Below are 20,800 nucleotides of genomic sequence, written 5' to 3'. Positions count from 1 at the left end.
GTTCAAAACAAATTTCTATAAAATCTCAACTAATGCAGTCTTCCAAAGAATGCTTTGAAATAAATTTCATATGAAGGATATTCAAGTAGCCTTCGACGAGGAGACGGCGAGTCTACTCCCGTGTCTGGCAGAATGCGTGGGAATGGAAATTGTGTCCCCTCATTGCATAATGTACAAAATGTGCAAAAGAAAAGTGTGATGCGATTTCCTCCCGCACGTTGGCTTTACGATTTTAGAACAGAGTAAATTAACCGGGCAGGTCTACGTCAGGCTGTGCATAAGTGCTAGTAAATGTTCAGTAGGCTTAGAATGGAGTCAGCTAATCAGTGCGCTTGGAATCAGGAGCAGCCAAATAGCGATCGGTAGACTTAGAATAGGCCACTCGACGTGAAGGGTCAATCGGTAGGCCTAGAATGGGGATGGAGCCGGGTTCGACCAATCATGGGGCTTACAAATCTGGAAAATGTGAACAGGAGGAGCAATCAGGATCAGTAGGCTTATAATGAACTAATCAGCGTGAAGCGGGGCGGAGCCAGCTAATTAGCATAAAAGGGCGGAGATATCCTCACCAATCAGCCGGCGTATCATGCATCAATCAACGTGCAGTGGGGGAGCCAAGCCAACTAACAAGCATAAATGGGGCGGAGCAATGATGAACCAATCAGCGATCAGTAGGCTTAGCATGGGCCAATCAACCTGAAGTAGGCGGACCTAACGGCGACCAATCAGATTGCTTAGAATTGGCTTCTGTTTTGTATTTTTGCTTCTCGTTTGTATGTTTTGCCAGCAAAATCAGAACATCGTTACCCATCGTAACGAATGTAGGCGTTCATTTGCGAAGGCTACAGTAATCCAAGGATTTATACACACAGTTAGCTGCCATCTTCATGCTGCTTTCCGAACAAATGAAAACCGGAAATGGCAAAAACGCAACCACCCGCCATTTCATGCTTGTTATCATCGACCTTCGTGATAATGATGTGACTACGAACGACTGCACACAACCAAGTGATGTAGTGGGAAAACATTCACTGTTCATTTAACAAATACATATGAGATACGTACATTGTACGCCCAATTTAGATATCAAGTGAGGAGTTTAAGAAAAACGAGCTCATCAATTTTAGCGGAATGAAGCAGCCAACGGATGGCAACGTTCCATGGCCAACGGATGGCAGCTCCCTTGTGGTCGCGCTTTTCTGAGCCAGTCCGGCCCCCCTGAGTAACATCCGTACCCCCGGAAGGCAAAGAGAAAAGTGAATCCTGGCACCCTGTTGCTGGCCTCGCTCATTGGTCGTGACGTCACCCCTTTGTCTCGAGGCTGTTCTTTTTCGCTAGCGGCCAATTGAACTGCTACAGACAGGTCCACCTTAAATAATGGAGTGGTACGCCGCCAGTGCACGACGTCATCACATCTTGCTTGAGGATGCACCTGCATGGTTCAGGTCTGCGCTAGACAGCGGCCCCCAAGGAGCTTATACAAACCCTCCTTTTATTTATTGAATCACTATCACATAATTATTTCCTTTATCTTAATATTAATTATATTCACTCTTGCATTATACTTCAGAAAAAACTATTACAGAAAAGCACCTTAGCCACTTTTACTGAAGATCATAGGACATGACGCTATAATATTAGTAGCTATAAATTTTATTCATGGAGTTCATTCTTTATGGAGTGCATCGTATACTAAAGTTGAGAAAAACTGTCCGTAACAATTAAGCATTTTTATCCCAAAGGTTCACTAAATGACTACATAGACTTATGAAAAAGTACGCTTGCTTCTGCCCCTGTTCTTCAGAATATATAGGAGAAAAATAACAAGTGAGGCCCGGCAACACCGGACGTCATCACTAGGCTTATGTAGTGCGCGTGACACAACCTTTTCTATGCCCATATTCTCATTGTCTGAGGCTGCACCTGCAACGACTGCTAGCAAAAAGGCGCGAAAGCATGGGGGCAAAGTTCCATTCGCGCACGACCGAGGACTCCATAGAACGCCTGTACGGCAACACGTTTATGATGTGGTCGCATTCCTACTATTAATTACTTTCACTCTTAGGGTTGCATTTAGAGAAACTATAACATAAGGCCCTTACTACCCCTAATCATTATGAAGCACAAGCAGAATATTAGGAGCCATAAAATTATGTTCTTTATAGAAACTGCTACTTCTGCTCTATAAAATAATTAACGCTATTACTTAGATTACTAGCAATCAAGCACTCTAAGTTGTTCTCACTTCCCATTTCTGTCTGCCGCGACCTGTCATGCAGTGAAGCAGACTCACACATGAAGAAGGGGAAGAAGCAATCAATTTACCAAATACCAATGATGGTGAAAGGATGGAGAGGTGCTTTATAGGAATTTCTACCCCGCGCTCAGATACCAGCATTTCGGCTCAAATAATAAGCACCCATAACTGCAAAAATTAAACACAGCTTACTTCATCAACAACATTGTGCCCTAGAAAAGTGACTACTGTCAAGCATAACAAACACCCAACAACAATTAGCAGCTGAAAAACAAACAAACCCGTTTCTCCTTATAGAACATTATTGAGCAACACCAAGCGGCACAGAATTCTTCTGCTAAGAGGAAACGAAAAACGAGGGCTCGCGTCACAGTGAGCAGTGAACAATTACCCGTACTTCTGCTCAAATAGCAATGTGTCAAGCATGACAAAACGCACGCAGAGAAACACAATTTTCTACTATCAGTAAATTATTGTATAACGTAATATGAAAAACGGTCCTAACCGTTTTTCATGTTACGTGTGTGATTCCCTCTTCGCGGGCTCCTTGACGGTGTTTTATTTTTTTTCCCTTTTCGACGTATAACGTAATACGATAATCTTTGGAGTTTTACCCAGAAAAGTAAGCTTGCGTGACGAACACAACCAAATGACAAAAGTACCAAGACAAACTCACACAAACTTCATTTCTGCTTTCTGAATTCGCGCTAAAGGCGTGAGCGACTCGATAAGAACAAAGTACATAGCTTGCAGCGATGTGCATATATATCAAGTGCACCTATATCAGGTGCATATATATACAGGGTGTTTCAAAAAACGTGTCATTCGGACTTTATAAAAAAACGGGGCGACGGAAAAATACGGGGTAAAGGGCACTTGTGTGGCAACTGAATTTGCCATCTTGCAAAAATATTTTCATTTGATTTTAATTAAAATAAATTGAATTTCTTTAATTGAACTTCAAAATTTTCCAAGTCAACCTAACGTTTTTTTTAACAGAATTTGAGAGCCCGTAGCGAACTTAGTCAGATCCACCAAGAAATCCGTTCGATATTGCAAATGGAACTGCCCATTAAAAAAGTCCCGAAGTTGAGGCTTCAGAGTTTCGGGTATTCAACAGCGCACCAAATCAGTCGGAAAAATGCGCGGAGGGCAGGACTGCCCCCATGAAGCTAGAACAGTTTATCGCCGGACCGGCGTGCCGCACAAGACGCGCAGATAACAAGGCAGGTGACATTCCACCACACGTTGATAAGCGGCAAACAAAAATGATTCCGCCTCTTTTTCCCCGTCCTGCGTTTTTTCGACCTTCTATATTTCATGGGGGCAGGAGCACGTCCTCCTCTCCACGAATCTTTGCGTCTGATTTGGTGCGCCGTTGAATACCCGAAACTTTGAAGCCTCAATTTCGGGACTTTTTTTGGGCAGTTCCATTTGCAATATCGAGCGGATTTCTTAGTGGATTTGACTAAGTTCGCTACGGGCTCTCTGATTCCGTAAAAAAAAACGTTAGGTTGACTTGGGAAATTTTGGAGTTCAATTAAAGAAATTCAATTTATTTTAATTAAAATCAAATGAAAATATTTTTTCAATGTGGCAAATTCAGTTGCCACACAAATGCCGTTTACCCCGTATTTTTCCGTCGCCCCGTTTTTTTATGAAGTCCGAATGACACGTTTTTTGAAACACCCTGTATATCACTGCATATACTGTATATCACATCAAGTGCATATATATCAAGTGCACCTATATCAAGTGCAGCTCAGCACGAACAGCATCGAAAGCCCGTAAGTAGCTGCGAATCCTTTTATATTAGAGTGCCCAAAACAAGGACTTGCACATTGTCTACAAAGCGCTCTAAACCCAACACCATTGAAAATGCGATAAACCTTATTTTTGAAACAAAATGGACCCATACACGCTATAGCGAAACAATAGGGGGCTACGGAGCAGATGCGATGGATATCGTTAGTTAGCATTGATCGGAAAAGATGCCGTCACGGCTCATTGCTATTACGGCGTAGTCTTTCAATAACTACGCTTTTCTTGTATTTTCTTGGTGTGTTCCTATCATTCGTATGTGTTTCTATTTCGTCAGTGTTCCTTCCATTGCACTGTTCTTCGCGTTTTGCAAAACTTCACTCTGCCATTAATTAACCCGTATTTATTAACCTTAGGCCCTTACGGTACTACAATAAATAAATTCAATAAAGCATCACTTTTTGGACTTATTGTTGAACGCCGTAACAACACCAGACCTAAGTGAGTAGTATTGGATAAACACGACTTAACGAGCAACATGACACCTTCCTCCTCTCTCACCCCCCCTGTTACCCCCAATTTTGCAATTTGCACCCCCACCCAATTTAAAAAAAAATTTTTTTTTTATTTTTTCACTTAAAATCGCTCATACACGCATAAGAATGTGATAATAGAGCGTAGAATATAATTTTCAATTAATAAATTCAATTACTATTCATTCCAACGAGAGAGAGAGAGGAGGAAAATATCAAATTATCGTTAAGTCGTGTTATTCTATAACGAGACACACGAAAAGAAGCGCACATACGCATAAATGCACTTTCTAAACTCATTTAATAATTCAAGTCATTACTATACACATTCAATTCATTAATGTGTCAGTCCAGGTTCGGTAACAGCATCAGCCCATGGGCGCCGCCATTTGCAAAGCGTCACACCAGGCAGGTCGGAAAGCATCACGTCAGGTGGCAGCACCGCTGTCATCATGGGGACTTCCGTGGAATGCAGAACGAAACAAAACAAAAAAAAGTGCTAACGAGGGGAAAACACGCGCGAAAACAAGCACACACAAAATTTTCACCATCGCGAATATGTGCGGGCATGCACCGGCGAGAATAGCAACAAGGGTCATTGACAGAATGGCGTACAAGGGAATTGCGAACATGTTTGGGCATGCACGGACAAGAATAATAACAACAAGGGGAAGACTTTCTGCTAATCGCAACAAGGTAAATCGACAAACATACACTACTCCAATACACGCTGACAAGTAATCGCAGTTAGGGGGTAGGTAAACGCGTCAACAGAAGAAGAAGAAGTATTAAAACGACAACTCACCGACATCCAAGCATATCTGTGTGCACACACACCGCCCTCCATCTTCTTTACATGACTAAAGAGTTCACCAGCACATCAACGGTCACGATACGAGCGACGCGCCAGACGTCCGCACCCGACGAGAGGCAAACAGAAAACTGAATCTGGCGCCCTCTCCGCGGAGCATACGTCACACGCGCGCGCGCGCGCTCGCAGCGCCACCACGTCTGCCGTCGGACGTTTCGGTTTTGGTCTCGTCGCCCTTCACGTCTCGCGCGCTCGCAGCGCCACCACGTCTGCCGTCGGACGTTTCGGTTTTGGTCTCGTCGCCCTTCACGTCTCGCGCATGCGCTTCGAGCACGGTGGTGGTAGTGGTGGAGGATTCGCTTTCGTTCTGACGCCCATTTCTTTACGTTTTTTATTTGGAAGCGCCGTATAAAGGGAGAGCGCGCTATCCGCGCGTTATCATTCAGACCAATACTTGGAAAACACCATGTGTGGTTTATTCTCCTGCGTTTCTCGCCGTCGCCAGGAAAAGACAAAAAACGAAGAACTTCGCGAATTTATTCGCGGCATCGTGGAGGAAGCTTTTCAAGTCCACCGCCTGGAATGGTTGCAAGCACGTCAAGAAATGTGTCAGGACAAGATGAAGACGCTCGACCGCATCTTAGCGGCGGACAGACTGACGAGAAAAAAGTCCACCTTTAGTCTGGATAATCTGTATTGGGAACGCAGTTCGGACCTAGAGGACGACGACGTCGTGTAAATAAAAGAGATGTATTTCTCTACGAGTCTCAGTCTCTTCTTTTTCTTCGCGCAACGTGTGCACACACGTCATGTCTAACCCCGAACCTTTTCGTTTCCGCCATCCTTTTAGTTGTATTTTAAGTGGCCCCTCCATGTGCGGTAAATCCACATTCGTAACGAACGTGTTGAGGAACCTGAACAACGTCGTGGACAAGCCTCCCTCGCAAATATTCTACGTGCAGAAATATGCGTCACCGAGCATGCAGGCCGAATTTGGGGACTCCGTAAAATTTACCAAGGAGCTACCTCGCGAGTGGGATACGTCGCGCGCCACGCTCATCATCGTCGACGATCATATGACCGACGCCAATTCCTTGAAGGAGGTGACCGATCTTTTCATTCGGGGTTCTCACCACGCCAACGCGTCGATCTTCTTACTCGTACAAAACATCTTTTTCAACAGTAGCCATTTTAGAACTATATCCTACAACGCCAGTTACGTCGTCCTGTGGCGCACCGTGCGCAGCGTGCACCAGATGGAACATTTCGGCCAACAGCTATTCGGTAGAAAAAGATTAGAGTATTTTCTGGACGCATATAAACAAGCGATGTCGTCACCCCACGCTTATTTACTCGTGGATCTTCACAACTATACGCACGAGGACCACAGGTTGCGTAGCAATATTTTTCCGGGAGAACGTCAATATATCTACGCTCCGAAATGAATCTCCGTCCTCATCTCACTTTACTCAAAGTACTTTCCACTTTACCCCCTCCGCGCCGTCGTCACGTCTTGAGACGTTCTTCCTCCTCCGACATGAAACACCTCTCCGAAATTTGTCTCAATGTATTGAACGGAAAAGTGTCGTTGGCTCCAGATACGTTCGCGCGTTTGAAGAAGCACAAACGCTTCTTACGCCGGCTCGCATACAAAAAGATTCACAAGAATCCGCAACGTTTGAAGCACTATCTGTCTCAGCAGCGAGGGCAGGGCGTTCTTTCGTCGGTGGTTCCTCTCCTGCTTTCCGCCGTGTTGAACCTTTTCGACAATGGCCAAGAGAATTGAAGTGACCAGTTCTATCGGAAATATTCTTTCTTCTAAGGAGAGTGACGACGTCAAAGTGAAACTCATACTGCAGGCACTGTACCGCATACTCAAGCAGTACGGATTCGATCCCTACGACAATAAAAACAAGACGTCCGACGCTACAAATGACTTTGACTATTCGCTCCTCTCTCCAGAGGTTGACGAAGAGGAAGCGGAAAGAGTCATCTCGGAATTAAAAACAGTTATTTCCTGGGATAGCGAGGGTTGTGTCTCCGTGTCGGGCAAGCCCATCAGGCACTCCTCCGTTTACGAACTCGTTAATTATTTGTTACAACGTAAGACGGGGAAGAAACCTTCCTGGTTCCCCAAAGTCTCGAAACTATTGCGCCTGATTTCCCTTCCCAAACCTCGCGAGTCTCAGCAGCAGCAGCAGCAAGCCTCAATTGCGTGGACGACTTATGGAGGGATATGAGAAACCAGAGGGTGGTTTGGGGGGTGTGGAACGTTATAGAAAAGCGCATCAATTGAGCAAAAAGAAGGCTCTTGCCATTCTCAGAAAGCTGGACGCCTACACCCTTCACCATCCGGTGAGAAGAAAGTTTAATAGGAGACGCATCATCGCGCTCAAGATCAACGACGTGTGGCAAATGGATCTCGCGGACTTTTCAAAATACAAGAGATTCAACGGTGGCTACCGCTACATTCTCGTGGCGATTAATTCCCTCTCCCGTTTCCTGCGCACCCTCCCGCTAAAGACGAAACGCCCCGCCGAAATGAAAAAGGCCATGATGCGACTTTTTCGGGGTGGTAACGTGCCTACACACATCTTTTGCGACAGAGGCGGGGAATTCTACAACAAGACCGTCAAGGAGTATCTCTCACGAAAGAAGGTACACATGTATTCTACCTTCTCTCCAGTAATCAAAGCATCGCAGGCAGAGCGCGTCATACGCACTTTACGCGACAGAATATTCCGTTATTTTAGAGTAACGGGAAAATACCACTTCGTTTCCGCGCTTCCCAAGATCGTGCGCGACTACAACACCACCAAACACAGGACTTTGGGCATCAGCCCGTCCGAAGTCACGCCCGAAAACGAATTGGAGCTGTTCAATAAGATAAATGGGAAGCCCGTCGTACCCTCCGTGAAAAAGAAGCTCAAACTGGGGGATAAAGTGAGGGTCCTACTACACAGAAAAGGTTTTCATAAGAGCTCGGAAGGGAGTTGGTCGCCTCAGATTTTCACCGTCTGCCGCCTGAGAGACACCTCTCCTCCCGTCGTACACCTGGAAGATTACCGGGGTAAGGAAGTGGACGGATCTTTCTATCCGGAGGAGGTACTCGTCGTAACCCGAGACGCCAATCAGCCTTGGCCAGTAACGAAAGTGCTGAGAAAGAAGCAACTGAACGGTCAGAGCTTCTCCTTGGTTCGCTGGTTCGGTTACGACAAAGAACACGCCAGTTGGGTTCCGAGCAGCGACGTGGTCGAGATTGGGAAATGACGTCAGACATCTACGTCCACCTGCTCTCGAACGCCAGCATGGATAAGTTTCCTTCGAATAAACTCAATGCCTTCACGGTAGCTTTCGATACTCCCCTTCAACTCTCGGATCGCTATAAAGTCGGCCTGATGGATCTCAGCATAAGTAACGATTTTTTAAATATCGGATACGAAAAGCAAGATGCAAAAATCGAGGTTTCTTTCGAGGACACGGTTGAAGCCGGGAGAACTTTTCGCGTCACCTCGGATCTCGAGAGGGATTTGGGAAAAGCCCTTTCGGAATTTAGCGTTTCTTTCGTGTACAATAAATCGCGATACGACTTTGTATTACCCGAAGACGTGAAAGCCGTGGAATTGGACCCTCGGCTCGCACAGGCGCTCGACTCGTTACTGGCATCACGCGAATCAGGTCGTGCGGTGAAGCCTCTTAAAATGAGCGAGCGCGAAGCCACCTCCATCTTATTGGAGCACGCCGCACCCATCGCTTTCGGCGACGTCACTTTGAATTCGCAAACCACGTCCCTTCGTAACACACTCAACAAGTATTTCCAGACGCACAAGATGGAAGCAACGCTAGAATTCGCGGATAACGTCTACTCTCTGAAAACACCGAAAGAGTTCAACATTCCAGAACCTTTTTTAAAGCTGCTACAGTTCACACCCGTCGAAGGGCAAGAAGGAACTCTGCGCACCTCGCTCCCTGTAACGCGTCAATTTTCTTTCGTGATCAAGACGAAAATTCCTCGATCATTGCAAGTACATCTACCTCCCGGCTATTATGCTACGCCCCAAGCACTTCTGGATGCGATTAACCAACGCGTTGGTGAACGCGTGCACTTCAGCTTCGATCGAGCCGTACAGAAATGTAAAATTCGGCTTTCCGAGGGAACCTCCACATTGAGACTTTCCGAGTACCTGGCCGTGCTTTTGGGTTTCGAATCGCGTACCCTGTTCACATGGGAGGAGGAGGAGGATGCCACGAGTTCAGTCGAGGTACTCCTGGAACCTCCATTTCACAACATAATCGTCTACACGGATATCGTAGAACCCACCTACGTGGGGAGCGGAAAAAACCGATATTAAAAATACTACCCTTTTATTACGAGAAAGACAAGCACGTCGTTACCTACACGTTAGATAACATCCAGTATTTTAACCTGTCTCAATTCGAAATTCCCTCAGTGACAATCGTTCTCGCAGACGAAACGGGAAGACGTTTACCGTTGCGATCTAAAGGTAGAACCAATCCAACGTTGCATTTCAAATATGTACCGCAATTCTTCAAAAATAATCCCCGTGTATACGGGTCCCCTTTTTCAACGCGGTGGTGGTGTGTTGAGCAACATATCCAAATTTATTGTACCCATCTGGCAACAAATAAAACCTATCGCCAAGAAAACGTTGAAGCGCTTGGCGCGAAATTTGGCCGACGGCGAAGGAATATCGCGAGCAGTAAAAAAAACAGCAATTGCGACGGGGAGAGACGTGTTGGATTCCATGCAGGGCTCGGGGAAGAACAATGGGAGGGTACGACGCAAAAGACAACAAAAAGCCACACCTGTCGAAGCACTTGCAGACATCTTTGGTTCTTTTTGAGCGAGAGGGTCACATATCCACTTCGCTCCCGTCATGACGTCAACGAAAGGAAAAATACAGACTCAACGGTCACCGCATTGTCTTACGAGTGACGTGATGATATTCGACCCCCCTTCTGTTCAATACGGAGTGGAAGATACTTCGTACCAACTTTTTTATCCGGTCAACGGAGTAAATAATTCCGTGATCGAGTTTTGTATTCAAAATTTACAAAGGGCACACTTGGATCTCTACGGTAGCTTTGTGTCTTTGACCGCGCGCATTGTTCGCGACGACGGGGAAGAAATGGACGAGAAAGATGTCGTTTTCCCAATAAACCATCTGTTGAGCGGCATGTTTAAGACGGTCACCGTTTATGCGAACAACAAGCTCGTCAGTTCCAACGAGTTGTACGCCTACAGGAGTATTTTGGACGTCGTGCTACATTCCACGCCTATGGCTCAAGAAACAGTGCACGCGGCTGGACTCTATGTCGAGGACGACGAACATTTAAAGAACGATTACGACGTCTCGTCTCGCGGTCCGAAACAACGTTACGAAGCGACGAAGGGTGGAAAATACTTTAACCTGGTCGGTCAGATCAATACCGACCTGTTCCAACAGCCGCGACTGATGCTACCTGCCGTCGAAATTCGCATCATTTTCCTGTTAAACAACGACGAATTTAAACTCATGTCGGCGCCCAACGACAAGAAGACGTACAATTACGAGGTGGACATCAAAGAGATGACGTTACACTTGAAAAAGGTGACGCTGGCACCTTCCCTCTTTTTGGAATACGAGCGGCGCCTTCAGAGCACACCTGCTATCTACGTCTTACGCGGATTGGAAACCAAAGTGCGGAGTTTGAGTGCCGGGAGCTTGGACGCTCACTTTGAAAACGTTTATCCCGAAAGGGTGCCTTCCAAATTATGCGTCGTCCTGCTCGCCACGTCCGACTTTCTCGGTGACATCCAGTCGAACCCCTACAAATTCCGCCATTACGACCTGTCTCATTCGATGCTCTCCGTGGACGGTCAGCAAGTGCGAGCCGAGTACGACTTTAAGAACGACCTCGTCAAAATTCCATACTTTAACTTCTTGCAAGAACTGGGAGAGAAACATTTCAAGTATAGCTACGACCGATTTAAAACGAACGGGTTCCTTCTCTACTTCAACTTGGACGTGGACAAGTGTTCTTCTCCTTCGCATTTGAACGAGTGGCGAAAAGGAAACGTTCGCCTGCAATTACGTTTCGCTAAAGCCCTTCCACACGCGGTCACCGTCCTCTTGATTTCCGAGTGTCCCAAGCTCATGTGCGTCGACAAGGACCGCACGGTCACCTTCCCATAGAACAAATGTACGAGAGCGACATCTTGGAACTCGTGTCCCTGAACCCCCTCGCTTCCTCCATGCTGAGAGGCATTTGCGCTTCCGACGAAGCCTTCGTTTTACGCAAGCCCGGCTATTTAATCATCAATACCGAAGAGCGAAGAAATCGCGGGCAGCACTGGGTGCTTTACATGAAAAACTACGACGGGTCTGCAGTGTTTTTCGACAGCTACGGACTTCCCCCCATCGAAGCAAACCTTCGAAGGACTTTACTAGTGGACGAGTATAACGACCAGTGTATTCAATCACCCTTTTCGCCTTACTGCGGGCTTTTTTGTATCTACGTAGCCACGCGCATGTCGAAACGCTACAGCTTGAAAAATTGTGTATCCATATTTTCCTGTAACCTCGAAGAGAATGACGAAACAATAAAACGTCTCCTCGTGAGCGAACTCATTTCGTAAAAAATAGTCTATTTATTCACGACATACACAAGACCCTTGCGAGACGATCTTCCAACGTGCTGACCCGACGCTCGTCGTTGCCGGTCACCGTGACGTCGAGGGATGTGTGGAGAAGCCAGTAGCGACGGACGATAGGTCGGTTGAAACCCGCGTTGATGAGACACGGGTCAATTGACAGTCCTCGTTTATTCTTTTCCAACAGCTCGAGCTTGTAATCTACGAATCGCTTCATTTTCTTTGTAATCCTCCCACTGGTGCTGAACAGACGTAAGGGTATCGTCTTGAGAATCGAGCGAAAGTCACCCTCGCAGCCATCACCGTGAATATAATCGCGTAATCGTAGCAAGTCCCGATACATTCGCATTTGCACAAAGGTTGCAAACCGCTGCTCGGGCGTCATGACTGAGACATGAATGAGAGTAGACAACCGTTTTTTTTTTTATTTATCGTGAGAGGTTACATGAGAGAGAGAGAGAGAGTTAGCCTCCAGCTTTGGTTTCGTAGCCGGGAAGACAGCCCAAATACGGGCGAAGGCTCGAGTCTAACCAATGGCTGGGGTTTCTCGACCAAAGTCCACCGCAACGACAGGTTCTCAGCTGATCACCAATCCGCAAAAAGAACGTCTTCGGAGGAGGCTTGAAGGTTAGGACCAAGGGCAGATCTCCCGTCAGCATAGGTCGGCATTTTTCGAAATATTCATTCAACATCACATCATGTCTGGCCTAGCGCACAGCCCATAACATCACATCACCATCACAGCCCATCACATCATAACCCATCACTCGACATCACCATCACAGGCCATCACATCATAACCCATCACTCAACATCACCATCACAGCTCATCACATCATAACCCATCATTCAACATCAACATCACAGCTCATCACATCATTACCCATCATTCAACATCAACATCACAGGTCATCACATCATTACCCATCATTCAACATCAACATCACAATTTATCACATCATTACCCATCATTCAACATCACAGCCCATCACATCACAGCCCATCATTCAACATCACAGCCCATCACATCATTACCCATCATTCGACATCACAGCTCATCACATCATTACTTATCATTTGACATCATAGCCCATCATATCATAGGTCAGAATTCAACTTCAGAACTCGTTCTGAGTTCAACTTCGTTGTGTATGATGGACTTTGAATCTGAACTGCAGGGACCGGTTATGAGACTGAGGGCCTTGTATACTGTGCATGTTTGCGCTTCGGCGACGACTTGGCTTCGGGGCTTCGGTGACCGTGCGTCCCGGCTCCTGGGCAGATGTGATATTTTGGGTGGCGGCCGTTTACAGTGATGTTCGTAAATTAAACAGGTGTTGTGTTTTTTGCTGTCGCAATGGTGGGCGGGGCTTGGCGGGGTGCCCGCCCACTTCCCGGAGCGAGCCTTGACGGGGCGGGGTGGCGATAGGGTTGTACTGAAAGCGTGAATGCAAATACCAGGTGCGTAGGGTGAGGATTGGCGAGTGGCGTGGCACCTGGTATGCCGATGTCCTTCTAGTTTGCGGGTTGTTGCGCAACGCGCCGATCGACTGCTGATATTGTTACATTACAAAAGGTATGGCAGGTCTTGGCCTTGGCATCCGGTGGCTTTATGGTATCAAGTTTCTTGGCGCTGCACGGCTGCTCATAAAGCTGGCATATTTCCGTCTTCTGCTACGTATGTGGAAGGTGGCGGTTATGTGGAGAGAGGCGGGGTGATGAAACTGCTCGTCGGTGTTGGGTAGTCGGTTACGCTGCATCGGGGAATGACCGGGATCCCATGATGAGAAGGAGGCATGTGCCAATAGAGGGTGCAGGGGGATATAGTGACTTCGCCCCTGTTTTTCTGCCTGCGTTGAGATTTCCTTTTTTTTTCCCCGGTCGAGAGGTTTCGACGTGCTGCTGTTTCAACTGGGACTTCTAAACTGGGCTGTTTGAATTGGGGGTGCATTGCAAATATCTAGCAGTAAAACGGCGGATTTTCAGGCAAATGCATCTTTGTTTTCTCGCTCTCTCTCTCTCTCTCTCGATATAGTGTCGTATCTCTACGATAGAAGCACGTTTGGTCATGGTTCGGAGCCGATTAGTGGATTCTATAGTGCATACAAATGAATGTTGCGTACGTTACGGCATGTACGGAAAATACTCGCACAGCGCGTATTTTGGGATACTGCCTTTCTGTGTGTGCGCGCGCGCGTGTGTGTGGATGTGTGTGCGTGCGTGTGTGTGTGTGTGTGTATGTCTTGCTGTATTTTTAGATGCACTGGTGTAAGCAGCATGGCGTCTGAGTCTGGTGGACCGTACTCTGCTTCTTCGCTTTCTGTATACAGTTAGGAAAATTACCGCGTTCGCATTTCAATCTGCACTGCCGGCCTCACTTGCTCTGTTGGTAACGTGTTCACTTGCTGAGCTCATGATCGTGGGTTCAATCCTGGCCGAGAATGGTAGCAATGTGGGAGAGATAAACATTGCTTCAGCACCGGTGTGGTAAAGATTGCTTTGGCACGTCTAAAGTACCCCGGGTGGTCGAAATTATCAGTAGCCCTACCATGCTGTACGTGCAGCATCTCTTCGCACAAATGGGCTAACTTACGATGCGCGTAAATTTACTCCCAATCATATTGTTATTCAATATGCACTGTGGTACGGTGCAAAAAGCAGACGATGTCTGTGGTACATGCCTTCTTTGTTGTATACCTTCACACCAAAAACGACGAAAAACAATACTTACATTAACAATTTTTAATGCATATTTTTAGGTGCATAGTTGCATGCATACTTCTACAGAGTTTTCATTGCATATTTATGAGCACTCCTTTTTTGATTATTGATGGGTCGCTGTTCATGTATCACTGAATCTCCCAGCTGAATGTGTGAACACGGTGGCATCCTTTTGCAACAGGTAATGGAATAGGCCTTCTCTTTTGGATTTTCGCTGCGCTGTGTGCACTGGCGAACTACCTCAAGGGCACACGTGCTGAAATAATCTTCTAAATCATTCATTGCTTTCACACGTCAAGCGTCCTGGAACAACTGGTCGCGCCACTGCACATACGTGCCCATTTTTTACTTTCTACTTTAGACATAAGTCGTAATGATTATTTTCAGATATCATAATAAGAACCTCTGAGCGCCCGCACAGTCCGCAACGTCCGTCTCCAGAAAAAGAGGTGGTAGGCGATAGCACGCTTGCCTCCCCTGGCACTTTCCCCCTCCTCCTGGAAAAAAATCCTGGGAACGCCCATGGGCAGCCGTGATTGCTGAAACGGCCGGCACGTCTCTCCAGTACGCTTCCCATCCACGCAGCACTGCACTGGGTTCTGCATTCAACTGCTCACAGTCGGCTTCATCCGGCGCGAACCCTCTTGCGGCATGTTTCGTGCATCCGCTAGTTCGGCGGTACGCGGGCCTGCTTTCCCTCTGAGCTCTGCTACCAAAGGGCTTTCTCGGATTGAAGCACGGTTGGTTTGGTTTGATATCGTCTATACGACGTGGGCCGAAAACGTGAATATCATGTGAGTCACGCTCTATGCTAAACCTGGAAGAAACCCGCGCACCCATGCGCAGTTTCTTTGGGATCGTCGTAGTGATCTGTGATCCTATTCCAGAACCGGAGTGTATCAAAAACTCGACGGCGCTCGAAAGGTCAGGCCGGACAACAGTTTCGGCAGTTCGAAGTGTCTATATACCGATTCCATTGCCACGAAGTGTATAAATGTCCAGGCGTGAGAGCACACTCTACGTGAGGCCGAATCGTTCTACAGGTATTTTCTTTTATGTGAGTCGTCTCTCTTGCAGTGACTTCATTGACGTGTCGTATTCAATCACCGACCATACCTGCGGACCATCACAGTCGTCACTTTGTTTCCTATTCTGTACTAATCCTGTTAGGCTGTTCCTGACAGAAAACTATTTTGGCCGTCGTACTCAGAAACAAAAGACAAGTTCCGATAACGAAACCGCAAAAACAAAATTCTGTGGAATGAAACATTGGGGCTGCGTCCTGAAGCTGTTTAGCATAATATACTGGGTTGTCGGCTGTACGTGTGCAGAGTACGCGCCAAAATTGTGCAACCTAGTTTCATACCACATTCCCCTGGACAATTTTTCGTTGATGCTTGCATTCTGCCTTTGCAAAAAATTGCGAAAAAAATCTTAAGGCGGAAGCATGGTATGCTCTGGTTGCCCAAAACGATGTCGGACAATTGATGCTGTCACTTTGTTCACGTGACAGTGATTTTCCCCGAGTTCATACTGCACAATACCCGTCCCATTTTTTCATGTACCCGCTCATTCGCCCAGACACCAGGAATGTTTCATTGCCAGCAGTAATAAAATGAAAAGGAAGGAGTGCCAAGAAACTGGTTTTTATAACCGATTTATAAGCCCGAACGCGCCGCTTCTTTATGCTCTGGAACCAATCTCCACAACGCACCTGCTCTGAAGCGATGCAATCCAAACAACGCGAGAACGCCAAGGTCAACCCTCATTTTCTGTCCCTTACGAACGACATCCAAGTGCAGCACCACAAAGTCCCCAACTCTAAATACAACGCTGAACGGCAAGCTCTTCCCCTCCCACATATGACACATCAGATATAACAGCCCACCGCTCTTAATGCTGGAGCTATCCCCACAACACCACACCTGCTTTGAGTCGACGCAAAACTAAGAGCGCGAGCGCGCCAAGGTCAGCCCACCTCCCCTGCTCTTTGTTATTCATCCAAGTGCAGCTCCGCCCAAACGACCGAGACCCCGAAACAAAGGCTGAACATAACGGTGAACTGCATACTCCCCCTCCCTCCCACCCACCAGCAGCAAGGTCACACATACAACTGAAACCTTCCCGCCACTTCCGTTAAGCTCAGATTGTCACAGGGCACGAAAACAGGTACGCTGAAAATGGGGTACCATATTCATGTCTAGTCATGCATACTTGCAATGCTTGCTTCGATGGGCAGTTGTATGCACCCATCCAACCGCCCACGACTAATGTCAACCCTACACCCTAAACCGCAGATTTCAACTTGAAAAACCCATCGCAGGGTCTTCAATATCTCACCTTCGCACATAAGTCAACATCAAACTCTGCATCAAATCATATCCCTTCACTCAACATTACTGTCACCATCACATCATTGCTCATAATTCAACATAAAATTCAAAATCACATCACATCATTGCCCATCATTCAACATCAAACTCAACATCACATCACATCATTGAATCATTCAACATCAAACTCAACATCACATCACATCATTGCCCATCATTCAACATCAAACTCAACATCACATAACATCATTGCCCATCATTCAACTTCACTCAACATCGCATAACATCATTGCCCATCACTCAACATCACATCATTCTAAGTGATGTGATGGTGAATGATGTCGGTGATGGACATCATGAGTGAATTCGCCGACCTATGCCCGTCAGTAGCCATTCGTAATCTGCACGAAAGGAGTGTAAGAAGCACGTATTTTAAAAAAAACAAAAAAAACACAGATACACGCACAGTCTTCTTCAGTCACAGAGTGACACTGATGATCCATCTCCTCCACCTTCTTCTTCTTCTTCTTGTTCTTGTTGCTTTACGAGACGAATTCCTTTACAATGCACGTCGAACGGTACCGTCCGACAGCCGAGAAACGGTCGAATCAATCGGTCCGTCCAATGCTTTTGCTCTGAAAAAATGTGACTGGTTATAGAACGCATTAAAAAAAATAACGAGGAAGCGTACCTTTGGACCACAAACCACCGCAGTTGGTGCAGAAGAAGCGTGCGCTTCCAATCTCCCGAAACACGTGAGGTGGGAAGAAACCGACTTCACGAGCCGCAAAGTTGTTGAAAACTGAAAACGAAACACTTCAAACAAACTTTTTTTCTCAAAACGGCCATCACTTACGAGGATCTTCCAAGCTGAGCATGGTTTTCTATACGATTGCTCAAACTGTCGCTACTGCTTCGAAATTTATACTAACGTTTATTCCCTCTCTCTCTCTATCGTCCTTGAACGTGTTGGGACATGTTTGGAAACAGCGGTCAGAACCATCATTTGGAAGCAACGATAACAACTGTCTTATTAACATTTGAATTTGCGCGCGCGCGCGCGCGCGCGTCATATTGAACGAGAAAATGGCGGTTTCCCGTAAGCGATACTATTACGCCGGATGCATGCGAGCGTGAGAAAGCACGGTTATAAGATGGACCGTTCCTCTTGCCACCTCATCTTCTATTCCCTGCCTATCATCAACCAACCAACCAACCGACCAAGCGGTATGGCTCGTCGTTTCCAATCCATCTTCGACCTCCTTGTCCACATCCGTCCCCTCTTTGGTAAGTCTGTTCGACATTGTATAGCGTCTTGTTTATTTATTTATTTATTTTATTTCATGCATTTCTGTAGGGTTTACAGTAATCGCAGTTGTAGAAGCGTTCTTCCAACTGATACCGGCGACGGGGTGCCACGTCCCCCGCATGGACGTGGAGGCCTTCTTTCAGTGCTTCACGTTCAGTGAGGACGTTGAAATTCAGGACGCAACGGTGGCAGTTTTCATGGGCTACTACGTGACTGAGTGGACGCAGATTGCTATGCGTCGGGGTCTGGACGGAGAGCTATTTTTTAGACTCCCCCGAAACTTAGAGTGAGAGCTCTGTCTTGAAGGTAATCTTCCCCTAAGTTTTGAGGCCGCAGAGCGCCTCCTCCGGTCCCTCACCACTCATTGGAACCAAGTGAGCAGTGCGGGATGGAGAGACATCCTCGAACGGTGGATGCGAACGCAAATCCCGTAAGTTTTCCGAGAGATCTTTCTTGTTCGATGTTTCATTCTTTTTGTTTATTTCTATAGGCACGACCCTTGGATCCTCGATGAACATGACGAGGAGGAGGAGGAGCAAGGAGGAGACGTCGACGAGGTCGAATAACTGTATATACCGAATAAAAATTTTCCCTGTCTTCATTCTCTCTCTCTCTCTCGCGCGCGCGCTAGCTAATCGTTCGTGAGAACCCTGCTCAATAGAGGAATACGAAACCGTGCAACCTGAGCATGACAAGTGAATATGTGGGAGCAACCTACCCAACATGCACTCAGTCAGTCAGTCAACCAGTTAGTCTTCATTCGAAACGTCCATCCGAAATTCGCGATGAGGCGTTTCGAAAGTGTGACGCACTTGTTGCGGGTCATGGAGCCGTCGAGTGGTGAGTGCTCATCATCATAGAAAGTGTTGTTTATTTATTTATTTATTTAACATTTGCATAGGGTACACCATCCTGGGTATCGTGTCGCTGTTTTTCCAACTCGTGGATTACAACGACGTCCCCTGGGTGGTCTTCGAGGACTTTTTAGAGTTCCTCGTTTTCCCCCTGGACGACGCCGTTGCGTAGGCCCTCAACACCATCCTCCTCGCCTATTACAGGGTGGAATGGGAGGGCAGGGGTCTACATCGCCACCCGTTATACCAGAACCTTGTGTCAGTGCCCAGGAGCCTGGTGGATGACCTCACCGACCTCGATGTCGATGAGGCCATCCCCCTATCCACTGGAATGATCGAGGAGATTATGCACTCACTGATCTTCCAGTGGAATACCTGCGCGCACAGGCGAAGCGGACCCCAATTCGTAATCCAGTAAGCTCTTTATTATTTTATTTTTAACAAGATAATCACTCTCGTGATTCTATATTAGCAGGTTGATGGTGCACGACCCGGAGGATGATGCGGAGGACGTAGGGCGAGGACGCTAGGTTAGGATACTCGTTAAAGAAAAGTTGTCTTCCTAACGGTGCTTTTGATTTCATCCTAGACCCTCCCTTTTTTTTTTTTTTTTTGCACGTGGTAACGTGCTTCGAAACAACGGTTACAACAAACACAAGCAACGTGATGAAAACAGGAGGCTGGACACGAACCCTCATCTTCTGTGTTCCAGCCTGAGAACATCAATTGCCATCATGTACAAGCAACGAGCTTCGAAACAATGGTTACGGTGACAACAACAACAGCAACAACAAAAATCAAGGTGCATCGAAACGACGGTTACGACAGAAAAAAAAGGTGGAGCTTGGACCGCAAGTGTCGATTTCACTCCGGTAAGACTGAGAGGGGGAGAGAAAGAGGAGAGCGGTGTCAACTATAAAAAGACAGTCTTCGCAGGAATTATTGCAAGCCCGCAAGGGCCATCCCTCAACGACGTGGACCGTTTCGTGGAAAACAAACATGTAAGTCGAATGTGTTTGATGATTGCTCTGTTTGTTCTAAATTGTGTACTTTTAGGGGATGATAGTCGCTGACACAATCTTTCATCACGCACAAGTTCTACAGGGGCACCGTTAACTGTGTCCATCCTTTCCCCAACAACCACAACATCAACAGAAACAACTACTACCTCAAGTGTTTCTTATCAAGAAGGAAGAGTGAGTATTATTTTTTTTTTCTTTAGAGGGGGAATCTCGTATTGATTGTGCTTGGTCGCAGTGCCACGCTGTCTCGTATGCCAGTACGACCCCATCGACGCCATGCTCGTGGCCGTAGAAAGAGAACACGAGGATAGAATAGAGAATCTCGGTAACAGCCCGATAGTCATTTCAGATGATAATGATGATGATGATGACGAAACACTTATCAGTCCGTCTTTTGTAATGAATCAAACAGATGACGAAAACGACGACGACGACGACGACGAGCCCCTAGATGGGCACGACAATGCAGACGAACTACTCATGTGGGAAGGGGATCAGTCGTATGCAGATTTCATTCCTCTGTCTGGGTGGGTGGGAGTTGAAA

General features: G+C 46.7%; 1 protein-coding gene and 1 long non-coding RNA gene across 4 annotated transcripts in view; both read right to left on the bottom strand.

Annotated features, from left to right (window-relative positions):
- Positions 1–20,800, bottom strand: part of LOC135366418 (uncharacterized) — a 113,180-nt gene that overhangs the window by 6,410 nt on the left and 85,970 nt on the right. The window lies entirely within an intron of this gene.
- LOC135366419 (uncharacterized) lies at positions 4,834–5,583 on the bottom strand. Its single transcript, XR_010414152.1, has 2 exons — positions 5,357–5,583; positions 4,834–5,010 (listed from the first exon to the last, which is right to left on the bottom strand). It is a non-coding gene; the product is annotated as an uncharacterized LOC135366419 (long non-coding RNA).

This window comes from Ornithodoros turicata, chromosome 8, assembly GCF_037126465.1.
Source record: "Ornithodoros turicata isolate Travis chromosome 8, ASM3712646v1, whole genome shotgun sequence".
In the NCBI taxonomy this organism is placed as follows: Eukaryota; Metazoa; Arthropoda; class Arachnida; order Ixodida; family Argasidae; genus Ornithodoros; species Ornithodoros turicata.
The sequence above is the reverse complement of the archived record's forward strand: the minus strand, read 5'-3'. Positions and strand labels throughout refer to the sequence as shown.